Genomic DNA, 13,423 nt, shown 5'->3' with positions numbered 1-13,423 from the left:
GGGCTGGCTTGAGATTTCCCCTTTGTCTCGCCACATGGCATTTCCTTTGTTCACTCCTTTCCCAGATTCCTTTGTGCTCCCTCATCCCGCCTCCATCTCTCCTGATTGGCTGTCGCCACCAGGTGGCAGAGGTCTCCCCATTGATTCCTATGGACCACTGGAGCTTCCTGACTGGTCCAGAGGCACCGGGGGCAGGGAACAACAGGGAAGCCGGGGTGGGGAGTTTGAACTCTGCAACTTTGAATTTGCTATAAATATGCCTCTGATCAATGTATTGGTATGCTTGTGGGTGAGCTATCCCCGCATTTGCATCCGACTCAGCTGAATCGCTCATTAAACCTCGAGGCCTCTTCTTCGCCTTGGCAAGAGTCTCATTTCAATTATTAATATTAATAAAATTGCTGGAATCAGGTTTCTCTGACGGCTCGCCAAGGTCATAGACCCTCTTTGGTGCGGTCCTAGGGGTCTCTCTTACTGGGGAGACCCTCCTAGAGTCCGTATTGACTTCAATTTGACCAGAATCTGGCCACTTGGAGTGCCTCTGGTATCGTTGTGAGAAGGTCCTCCCTGGTGCATGTGGCAGGGCTCAGGTTGCATTGTACTAGGGGGTCTGTGGTTTGCTCTCCTCTGCACTTGCATGTCATGGACTCCACTTTGTGGCCCCATTTCTTAAGGTTGGCTCCTCATCTCGTGATGCCAGAGCACAATCTGTTCAGTGCATTCCAAGTTGCCCAGTCTTCTGTGTGCCCAGAAGGGAGTTTCTCATTGGGTCTTAGCCATTCCTTGAGGTTCTGGGTATTCTGTTGTTTATTGCTTCATAGTCGTAATGACTGTATTGTTTAAATTGTTTTTTTATTTTAATTCTAATGACTTTATGGTTGAGCTAGTTCTTAACTATGTTACTATCAAATCTGCACTGAACGAGCCTTATAAGAAAACCCTACAGTAGTGTCACCATCATAATCTAGAGCTGACGTCTTTTGTTACTGTGCTTTATATTTTCGAATACAGGATCCTGATCTTCCAGGTGTTTCCGTGAATGGGAAGTGACCTTCGTCTCTCTAAGAGGAACAGGAAGCAATAGGAAGAATGTGTCATTGTATCAGAGGGATATTTGGGGAGATATCTGTTTGTTGTCCAGCCGGTGACGTCAGCCAAAAGGAGAGACTTGGTTTTGAATGGTTTTGAGAAAAGGGTAAAAAGGGGAACTGATAAAACAGGATGGAAGAAAATGAGCACCTTACCAAAAGTTATGAGTGCAAATCGAAGCAAAATATTAACCTTCCATTATGTCACTTGGAAGCCAATCAGATTAGCCAAGGAATCTCTACATTTAGTGATGGGACAGACCATGCATGTGCAAACTCTGGCCCTCCAGGTGTTTTGGACTACAATTCCCACAATTCCTAACAGTCTACCTGTTGACTCAGGTTTTGGAGTTTGATTTTTTTGAGCAAACTTTCTATCTGAGTATATACCATATATATTCGAGTATAGGCCGAGTCTTTCAGCCATTTTTAGGCTGGAAAAACCACTATCTGCTTATACTCGAATCAAGATTAGTTATTATTGTACTCTGTTGTTATTATTATTATTATTATTATTATTATTACATTTACATTATTTTACTCTTTTATTTTTATTACATTTATTATTTTACTCTAGTTATTATTACATTTATTATTTACTCTATTATTATGATTACATTTATTATTTTACTCTATTATTATTACATTTATTACTTTACTCTATTATTGTTGTTATTGCATGTATTATTTTACTTGACGTATTATTATTATATTTATTATTTTAGTCTACTGTTGTTATTACATTTATTGTTTTACTCGACTTATTATTATATTTATTATTTTACTCTATTATTGTTGTTGTTGTTGTTGTTACATTTATTATTTTACTCTATTTATTATTATTGGAAGGATACGTAAACACATTTACATTGAAGAGGGTTAGAATAATGGTTTAATCAGAGTTGGATAGTCTTATCTTAAATTACGGTTTTGGCTAAATATTCAAAGACATTTAACCTACGGATGCCTCAATTAATATAATTTTATTGGTACCTATTTTTATTTTGGAACTGACCAGTAGCTGCTGCATTTCCCGCCCTCAGCTTATGTTGTTGTTGTTGTTGTTGTTCATTCGTTCAGTCGTCTCCGACTCTTTGTGACCTCATGGACCAGCCTACGCCAGAGCTCCCTGTCGGCCGTCACCACCCCCAGGGTCTCCCTCAAGGTCAGTCCAGTCACTTCAAGGATGCCATCCATCCATCTTGCCCTTGGTCGGCCCCTCTTCCTTTTACCTTCCACTTTCCCCAGCATCATTCCCTTCTCTAGGCTTTCCTGTCTCCTCATGATGTGGCCAAAGTACTTCAACTTTCCCTCTAGTCTCCTTCCCTCCAATGAGCAGTCGGGCTTTCTTTCCTGGAGGATGGACTGGTTGGATCTTCTCGCAGTCCAAGGCACTCTCAGAACTTTCCTCCAACACCACAGCTCAAAAGCATAGATCTTCCTTGGCTCAGCCTTCCCTCAGGTCCAGCTCTCACATCCGTAGGTGACTACAGGGAAGACCATGGCTTGGACTAGGCAATGGATCTTGGTTGCCAGTCTGATGTCTCTACTCTTTACGATTTTATCGAGACTGGACATTGCTCTCCTCCCAAGAAGGAAGCGTCTTCTGATTTCCTGGCCACAGTCTGCATCTGCACTCATCTTTGAGCCTAGAAATACAAACCCTGTCACGGCCTCCACGGTTTCTCCCTCTATTTCCCAGTTGTCAATCATTCTTGCTGCCATAATCTTGGGTTTTTTTTATGTTTAGCTGCAACCCGGCTTTTGCGCTTATACTCAGCTTATACTCAAGTCAATAGGTTTTCCCAGTTTTTTGCAGTATTAGACGCCTTGGCTTATATTCAGGTCGGCTTATACTTGAATATATAGGATAGGTTTGATGACTAAATCAGTCAATTGACTGGTTGCCCTGACACGACAAATAAAAATAAATGACTAAATCATCAACCAAGATCAGCTGGGCACGTGCAAAGCCGGGACACAACGCGGAGTTTTGAAATACGTTCTATAAATACACCAGCGTTTGTAAGTGACTGACACATAGCCTCACCTTGCAGAGCGAGAGGTGTGGGCGGGGAAGGCACCTGTGTGTTTGTGTGATACATAAGCAAAATCTGAATTGGCAAGATGATTGATTTACTCCCATTTATCCATCTCCACGCCTTCAGAAACCCCGTGTAATTCCAGACAGGGGTTATTTAGTTCTCTTCCTGTTGACAGAAAGAAGGCGGGGCACGCTTGCCTCCTCAGACCCAAAATAGAAAGCCCTTTCTGCAATAATGAAAGGGTCATGTTCCTGTGCGTCGAGGCGTTCTCCAGAAATAGAGGAAACAAAGGATTCATTTAGGGCTTCTCAAAATAAAATCCCTTCGTTGTTTGCCTCCCGGTTGACTCTCTCCCGCGTCATGGCAAAAGAGAAGGCGGCTTTGATTCTGGTCCCACTCTGATACCAGGAAGTCAGCCAAACCCAGGTACCCCCAGTTTCCCTTTCACAATGATGTGGCTCCGCCTGACTATTCCAATTCCAGGAAAGGAATCCGTTTTCCACAGCATGGTGATGGCATTGAAATCAGGCTGGGATGTTTCAACCTTTCAAGCATAACTTAAGAGTTTTCCAAAGTTAACCGCAGATACGGTCTGAGCCTCTGCATTATTGATTTACTTACAGTCAGCCCTCTGCGTTTGCTGGGTTCCTATGAAAGTGAAGAAACCATCGATACAAAAGCACTCTATGTGTAATTTGATAGCACACCTGTCTAAGAATTTCCTCTAAATTTTATAAGTAAACCCCATCAATGAATTGTTAAAAAGTGAGTCAACACATACAGACTCTCCATTGCTTCGGTATACCTACTATTACTGCAACCAACAATATGATTCAGTAGAAGGCTTCGTGTTTTCTAATTACAGAAGTTTTTAAAGACTTGTATTGTTATGACTTCCCACTATTAAGATCTCCAGATGTGGGATTCTGGAGGTTATAGTTCCAAATAGTGATGCCCATTTAGACCCCCTTGATGGATTGTCACCTTGTTGTGATAAGGGGGATTGTGTGTCCCAATGAACCTGTGTAAACCGTCAGAGTCATGTTCTCCCAGGAGGGGCTGCGAGGGAGGTCCCAGGCCAAGCACGCTCTGAAAACCCGAAGACCTCGACTACGGCAGATCAGGCGGAAGACAACATGGATTGAGGGGCATTCTATTTCTCACAGGATGCTGAAACTGCGCATGCGTAACATTATAAGTCTCTACAGGTTATGTGCCAATGTACAACTCGGAATGAAGAATGGTCTTGGTTTGACAGGTGCTGAAGTGGCGTGGAGTTTGAGAATGGGCCCAGTGGAATACAGAGCAGTCCTCCAGTTCATTTCCTTGAAAGGGCTCACGCCAAAGGAGACGTTCAATGAGATGAAAGAGGTTGATGGTGAGGATTCTCCATCATATGATGGACTCATGAATTGGTATCGTCAGTGCCAATGTGATCAGACTTTGGTGCAAATTCCAGTGCAACCCCACTCTGTTATTGATGAACACACCATCCAGCAAAATGAGGTCACCATTTTGGAAAATCGCCACATAACCATTGGCCACCTAGCCCAAAATGTCAAGATGAGTGTGGGGTCCATGGAAAAAAATCACCCAAGACCGCCTTCACCTGCATAAGGTGTCCGCTCACTGGGTCCCCCGGCTGCTCACACATTTCCAGAAGCAGGAACGAGTTGAATGCTCCCAGGCTCTCTTGACAGTGATGTGCCATGGAAACCAGGAGGACTTTTTCTCACACAGGATGAAAGCTGGGTCCATAACTCTGATCCTGAGACTCAAGTCCAGTCGATGCAATGGAAGCATCCTGATGCCCGCCTCCAAATAAGGCACGTGCCCAACTCTCAGTGGGCAAGGTCAGGCTCACAGTGTTATTGGACCAGCACAGAGTAGGATGGATGGATTTCCTAGCAAAGGGGACCAGGACCATTGGGCAGACTAGGCTTCACTGCTCCAGAAATAGCAGGAGGCCACCAAACCCAAGAGACAATGTGGTATGCTCACCAACGGTGCCCGCCTTCTGCAAGACAATGCACCAGTTCACAACTCACCTGTTGCCCAAATGGAAGACGCATGCTCCCGTGGCTTTCAAATTCTACTGTGGCTTGCAAACCCTTAGTCACCCGATCTCATACCATCGGGCTTCCACCTCTTCCCACCAATGAAGTTATTTTTGAAGGGCAAGCATTTGTCAGATGATGAGACTCTGATTTCCGAAGTCACCACGTGGCTTTTGGAGCAACCTGTCAACTTCTACAAGCGAGGTGTTTCCAGTTGCTTAAAAAGGTGGGAGAAGTGTGTGTCCCTCGATTGTGGTGCTCGTGGAGATTAGGACTTGGAACTGGGCCAGGTTTCATGGCTCTCAGTCCAAAAGAAGTGGGTCAGGGGAAATCTTAATGAACGCCCCTCGTGTGGAACTCCTATATAAGGGGTTATGTTAACTTCCAACTTGCTAGTGAAACTGAATCACTCTGTCACGAAAGGATGCATTTCTCACAAGCATGGCAGCAACACGAAAAGTTTGGAAAGCTCTGCACTTGATGGGAAGTTTGTGCAAGTTTCCCTTCAAGGCAAGAAGAGGAATAAAGGAGAGGCAACGGTTTCTTGCTTAACACCAAAGAATTCCCACAAAGGGCTCTGAGTGAAGAGGAGGCGGGCAAGGAGGGAGTGTTTCCGCACCGGTTATTAGTCCTCTCATTATACACCCCCAAGTTTCGGGGAACAAGCCATGCTTCTCTGGGGAAGGACAAGGGAGTTATTGATAATGGGAGCCAGTTCTCTTTCTTGATTCATCCAAACCCCGTGAGTGAGTCAATGTTTCTCATCACTACCTTTGGTCTCAGGAATCACTCAGGGAATCATGTGTCCCTGTTTGGAGCAATAGATCGAAGTCAAATTCCAGGGCATCCAGTCGTGTGGAAAGCTGATTCAAGGAGAGTGATGTATTCGAGTTCAGCCCTAACTTCAGGAACCATAGAATCATAGAATCAAAGAGTTGGAAGAGACCTCATGGGCCATCCAGTCCAACCCCCTGCCAAGAAGCAGGAATATTACATTCAAATCACCCCTGGCAAATGGCCATCCAGCCTCTGCTTAAAAGCTTTCAAAGAAGGAGCCTCCACCACACTCCGGGGCAGAGAGTTCCACTGCTGAACGGCTCTCACAGTCAGGAAGTTCTTTAGGGCATGGTCACAAGCACATTTTGGAAGAACGAACATATTTAAAGTACGATCTATATGTATTGTCAAAGGCTTTCATGGCCAGAATCACTGGGTTGTTGAGTGTTTTCCAGACTGTATGGCCATATTCCAGAAGCATTCTCCCCTGACATTTCACCTGCATCTATGGCATACATCCTCAGAGGTTGTGAGGTCCCCGTCCTCAAACACTCTCTTGCTTCATTCGGAAAAATGCTGCACTCGCAGAGCTCAGGCGGTGTTGTATTTCGGTGTCAATGTTGACTTTGGTGGAGAGGTGGCTGCCAAGGGAGCGGAAATGGTCCACATTTTCTAATGTTACACCATTAAGCTGTATCTCTGGCATTGGAGAGGGATTGGCTGGTGAATGCTGGAAGAGCACTTTGGTTTTCTCAATGTTCAATGACAGGCCGAGCTTCTCGTATGCTTTTGCGAAGGTGTTTTGAGTGGCTTGTAGGTCTTCTTCTGAATGCGCATAGACAATGTTGTCATCAGCATACTAGAGTTCTATAACAGATGTTGTTGTAATCTTGGTTTTGGCTTTCAGTCTGCTGAGGTTAAACAGCTTGCCATCTGTCCAATTATAATGCTGTCTACACAGACCATATAATGCAATTAAAATGACATTATATGGCAGTGTAGATGAGGCTGACAACTCCAGCAAACAAAGCAGAAATCCCCATTTGGCCATGGAAGCTCATTGGGTGGATTGGGTTGCATCACACATTTCAAAAATGCAACCATCGGTTCATCTTAAGGTCTCCAGTACCTTCAGTGGTGTGGAAGAAGAGGGAATTTCGGCAGGTGATGGTTGCTACTGGTTGTATAACCTGCTGAAATGCCCTCTTCAGCTGTTAAAGGTACAGGAACCTGCTCCAGGTTTTGATTTGAATGTTTTTTGCATGTCAGGAGCAACTTGAGAAACTGCAAGTTGCTTTTGGTGTGAGAGAATTGGCAAGGACGTTGCCCAGGGGACGCCCGTATGTTTTGATTTTTTCCCTCCTTGTGGGAGGCTTCTCTCATGTCCCCGCATGCGTAGCTATTGCTGACCGACGAAGCTTAACCTGCTCTCCCCAGATTCAAACCGCTGACATGTCGGTCAGCAGTATTACGGCACAAGGGTTTAACCCACTGTGCCACCGGGGACTCCCTTTGATTTGAATACTTCATGTACTCGTCACCCTGAAAACGGGAGACGAGGGTCAAAGTCTCAAGACCTGGCCCTATAAGGAAGCCGTGGATTCAAGACGAACAAAAGACAGGAACTAGGACACTGGCCTTCCGGATATTTTGGAGGCCCAAGAGTTTCCAAAATGGAACAAACTGCTTCTGGTGAGCAAGGCCATTGAAATTATAGAGACAAATTTGGCTGGTTATTGGATGGAAGAATAACATCACAAACCTTGACTCGCCCTCCTTCCAACAATGCCGATGCTATTTCAGCCTCTCCTTGTTTGCGTTGCATACAATATTAACAGGAACTCTGAAAACACAATAAACAAACGAAACAATGTCTTGGGGAGTTTTACTGCAAGCAGGAAATTACTCAGTCCAGGCAGAGGAATCCAAGGAGGAAAAGCAGGTAAAACACAGGTTTGACCTTCAGGTTTAGCCAGCAAATGGAGCCAAGACAACAAGAGTGAGCGTCCCTCATTGGCCAACGGTGCTTCATTCTTCCACGGTGACATGTTGAAAGGCGCATCACTAGGATTCCCATGTGGTCATGAGCCTGGCCTAGTTGTCCCTTGGGAAGCCAAACCATCATTACGGTTATGAAGAAAGCGGAATTGGTTCCTGTTCAGCCTTGCGAAAGAGAATGCAAATGTGTGGCTGGCTCCCATTCTGTGGCTCGCTTGAGCTCATCGCACCGGAGGATCCTTCCTTGTGGATATTGCTAAACTTGTGTATGTTTTTTAAAAAATTAAACTGTTTGAAGTGCATTTAATTGTTATTGGGAGTATGCTTAATAGCTTGAGAAGTCACTTTTGGTCCCACTCTGGGGGGAAAGGTGGCCTACAAATGAAATACATACAAACATACACACATGATTTTGTGCACCCCAAATTGTTGACCTCAAAGGAAGCATACAACTAATGAATGATTTTTGTGTGTCCTGTTGCTGGCAACTCCAATTTTGGTCTCTAAGGTGGCATAAAATAAATGGATGTCAAAGGCTTTCATGGTCAGAATCACTGAGTTGCTGTGACGTTTTAGCCCTTATGACCATCTTCCAGCAGCATTCTCTCCTGACATTTCACCTGTATCTGTGACCAGTATCTTCAGAGATTCTGTTGGAAATGCGGAGTGTATATATATCTGTAGAATGCCTGGTGGCACAGTGGGTTAAACCACTGAGCTGTTGAACTTGCTGACTGAAAGGTTGGCAGTTCAAATCCAGGGAGTGGGATGAGCTCCTGCTGTTAGGCCCAGCTTCTGCCAACCTAGCAGTCCGAAAACATGCAAATGTGAATAGATCAATAGGTACTGCTCCTGCGAGAAGGTAAAGGCACTCCAGGCAGTCATGCTGGCCACATGACCTTGGAAGTGTCTATGGAAAATGCCGGATCCTAGGCTTAGAAATGGAGATGAACACCACACCACAGAGTCAGACACAACTAGACATAATGTCAGGGGAAATCTTTGCCTTTTCCTTAGAATGTCTAGGGTGGGAGAAGGAACCCTTGTATGTTTAAAGCAAGTATGATTGTTGCAATTAGCATGCTTGAATTCGCATTTGAGTGGCCATGGAGCTGCAAATTCAATCAGTGAGGATAGTTGCATAGAGGTAGCCTGGCTGTTGTTGCTTCGAAGTGTCCTCTGTTTGGGAAGTGTTAACTGGGATTTGATTGTTAGCTGTCTGGAGTTCTGTTTCTGAGTGGTGTTGAAACCTCCCAAACAGAGGATGCCTCCAGGCAAAAGAGGCCAGGCACCCCCACTGATTCACTTCGCAAATAGTATGGCAACTCAAATGCTCATTTAAGCTTGCTAATTGCAACATTCACACTTGCTTTAATCAGACAAGGGTTCTTTCTCCCATCCTGGACATCATTCCACAGATATATATGTATACACTCCACTTGCTTCACAGCAACAGAACTTCTGAAGATGGCGGCCACAGATGCAAGCAAAACATCAGGAGAGAATGCTGCTGGAACATGGCCCAAAAAATTCACAACAGCCCAGTTATGCCTGCCAATAAAGGCTTCGAAAACACAACTAATTAATGATTTTTGTGTGTCCTGTTGCTGGCGCTCCAATTTTGGTTTCTAAGATAACATACAAATGTAATAGATGGATGGATGGATGGATGGATGGATGGATGGAGAAATAGATAGATAGATAGATAGATAGATAGATAGAGAGATAGAGAGATAGAGAGATAGAGAGATAGAGAGATGACCCTGTGCACCCTGTTGCTGGCAACCCAATGTTGGTCTCTAAAGTGCAATAAATGGATGTGTGGATAAATGAATGAATAATCATGTGTGCCTTGTTGCTGGCAGCCCCAATTTTGGTTGCTAAGGTGGCATGCAAATGCAGTAAATGGAGGGATGGGTGATTTGGGGTGCCATGTTACTGGCAACCTCAATTCTCCACCCCCCCCTCCCCCAAATGTTCTATGGAGGGCGCTTTTGGCATGTCTCTGGCATGCTTTATGAACAGGACAAGCCTTCTGGTGCCCTTTGGCTGCAAAAACCCAGTGGGAAGAAAGCTTGAAAGGAAGGAGCGCAGCACTCATGCATGCCAGAGCTGCTTCCTGTGCCCCTCCCATCCCCATGAGGCAGCTGTCAGGCACAAATGCAGGAAGTCTCGAGTCTGGAATGGTACACGCCATGAAAACAGGTGCCCTGTGGTAAGGAGTCATTGGTGACTCCGCTTGACCTCCTGCCCACCACGCTGGCACTCCCGCATGACTGGGTTTCCTGTCGGCACTTTGGAAAGGACCCAATGTTTATCATTTTATGCCCAAAGTTTTCTTTGTGATTTCTTGCATCCAGCTTTGGGTGAGTCAGAGACCGGGAGATTTGGTGCTCAAGATAAAGCCGGAAAGGATTGCCCACGTCCACTGAAGTCAAGGCTGGGTGAGCCAATTACAGTCACCGTTAAGGAGAAGTCATGCAAGCTCATTCTCACCTGTTTGGGCTGAGACCAGCTCATGAGAACCACCTTGGGAAGGGCGCTTGTAGTGTGCCACCTCTCACCTCAAGTCAGATATGAAGGAAAAGTCCCTCTATCTCTTATGAATGGGACTGTGCAACCCTGTCCTATCGGTCATGCGATAGATTAGTGTTTCTCAACTTGGGGAGGTTAGAAGGAGGTGTCAGAGAGGTCACCAAAGACCATCGGAAAACACAGTATTTTCTCTTGGTCATGGAGGTTCTGTGTGGAAAGTTTGACCCAATTCAATCATTGGTGGGGTTCAGAATGCTCTTTGATTGTAGGTGAACTATAAATCACAGCAACTACAACTCCCAATTGTCAAGTTCTATTTTCCCCAAACTCCACCAGTGCTCACATTTGGGCATATTGAGTATTCATGTAGAGTTTGGTCCAGATCCATCATTGTTTGAGTCTACAGTGATCTCTGGATGCAGGTGAACTACAACTCCAAAACCAAAGGACACTGCCCACCAAACCCTTCCAGTATTTTCTGTTGGTCATGCGAGTTCTGTCTGCCAAGTTTGGTTCAATTCCATTGTTGGTGGAGTTCAGAATGCTCTTTGATTGTAGGTGAACTGCAAATCTCGGCAACTACAACTCCCAAATGACAAAATCAATCCCCCCTACCCCACAAGTATTCAAATGTCGGCACATTGGGTATTTGTGCCAAATTTGGTCGAGTGAATGAAAATACAGCCTGCATTTCAAATATTTACATTACGACCCATAACAGTTGCAAAAATACAGTTACGAAGCAGCAATGAAAATAATGTTATGGTTGGAGGTCACCACCACACGAGGAACTGTGTTAAGGGGTCGCAGCATTAAGAAGGTTGAGAACCACTGCGATAAATGAAGGGAAAATTCCCTCTCTCTCTTTATCAACAGGACTATACAAGGCTGAGGGAAAAGTCCCTTGACTTCCTACAAACAGAAACTCCCAGTGATTGATTGCTCTCTCTTCCAACAATACTCAAAGAGCGGCATTTCCACGAAATGGGAAGAACAGATGGCTCCCTTGCCCACAGGGCAGCAAATATGCTGTGACGTTTAGTCTGAATTTGAAAGGAAGGATTCAAGCAGCCGTATTTCATGTTGCAAAGAGATTCAGCACCTTGGATAGCTCATCTCCTTACTAACTTGGAAACCAATGGCAGCCATTGGTAGAAAGACCCGGGCCAATGGATGTGTCGTTGCACGTCCTTTGCATTTGTTGTTCCGGTTTATGTATCTATTGTAGGACTTTCTGGAGCTGAGAGTGTGTGACTTGCCTATGTCTCCATGATTCAAGCTTGGGTCTCCAGAGTCTTAGCCCAATACATAAACAACTATGCTAACTTTTTCTGCCAAATAGCAATTCCCAGAATCCTATAACAATGAACCACGGCAGTTCAAATAGTGTCAAACTGCAATAACTCTCCCTTTTTAAAAACAAACAAACTCCCCAATCCCATCTCTTCACCCCTAAATCCCTCACAACTTTGAAGTTTTTTGGATGAAACTGATTATCTGGATCCATCTCAATCTGGTTTCAGACCTGGTTATGGAACTGAAGCGGCATTGGCGCCTTGCTGGATGATCTACGAAGAGAGCTAGACACTCAGGGGGAGGGTGTTACTGTTGGTTCCCCTGCCTGGACTTCTCAGCAGCTTTCAATACCATTGACTATTGGATCCTTCTGGGCTGTCTCTCGGGGATGGATCTTGGGGGCACTGTTTTGCAGTGGCTCAGGCCCGTAGCCAGGATCTTGATTTGGGGGGGGGGGGCTGAGTTTGATTGGGGGGGGGCTGAGTCTGAGTGAAAGAGGGTCTACCCTAGCAAACCTTTTGTTTCGTTACCCCAATACCCCCATGCATATGAGATATATTGAGCATGGTAATCAGATCATGATATGAATTTATTTATTTATTTATTTATTTATTTATTTATTTATTTCGGGTACTTTTACCCCGCCCTTCTCAACCCCCGAGGAGGGACTCAGGGCGGCTTACAAAAGGCACAATTCGATGGCTATACAAAAATTATACATAGTGTACAAAACCATAGTTAAAACAATTATCACAGTTAAAACAATCATAACAATCAATATGCATCACATCATATAAAAACTATTCACACGCTCAGCGTTCGTCTTTCAGAGTTCCAAATTCCATTCCATTAGTCATTTCCTGGCCATTCTCAAAGTCCTTTCTTTATCTGCACGATTGTCCGAATGCCTGGTCCCAAATCCATGTTTACAGTTTTTTCCTGAAGGAAAGGAGTGATGTCGCTGACCTAATTTCCCCGGGGAGCGAATTCCACAGGTGGGGGGCCACCACCGAGAAGGCCCTGCTCCTCGTCCCCGCCAACCTCACTTGTGATAGAGGCGGGGTCAAGAGCAGAGCCTCCCCAGATGATCTCAAACTCTGAGGTGGGACATAGAGGGAGATGCATTCAGACAGATACGCTGGGCCGGAGCCGTATAGGGTTTTGTAGGTCAAAACCAGCACTTTGAATTGTGCTCGGAACTGGATCAGCAGCCAGTGGAGCTGACACAACAGGGGGGTGGTATGCTCCCTGTATGACGTTCCGGTGAGCAATCTGGCTGCCTCCCGCTGGACTAGTTGGAGTTTCTGAACAGTGTTCAAAGGCAACCCCACGTAGAGCGCGTTGCAGTAATCTAATCAGGATGTAACAAGAGTGTGGACCACCGTGGTCAGATAAACATAACAGTTTAAATAATGTACCAGTAAGGCCTTTTCACAAACCACCATGAGAATTTTGGAGGGGGGGGGGGGCTGAAGCCCCCAAAGCCCCCCCTCCCCCCAGCTACATGCCCGCACTGGCTCCAGTCCTTAATGGAAGGCCGGACCCAAATGGTGGAGCTGGGGGTCTCCTGTTTGACTCCCTGGCCGGTGGCCTGTGGGGTCCCTCAGAGTTAAAGTCTGTTTCCCAT

The sequence above is a fragment of the Anolis sagrei genome, chromosome 3 (assembly GCF_037176765.1).
Source record: "Anolis sagrei isolate rAnoSag1 chromosome 3, rAnoSag1.mat, whole genome shotgun sequence".
Classification (NCBI taxonomy): Eukaryota; Metazoa; Chordata; class Lepidosauria; order Squamata; family Dactyloidae; genus Anolis; species Anolis sagrei.
Note: the sequence above shows the minus strand (reverse complement) of the source record.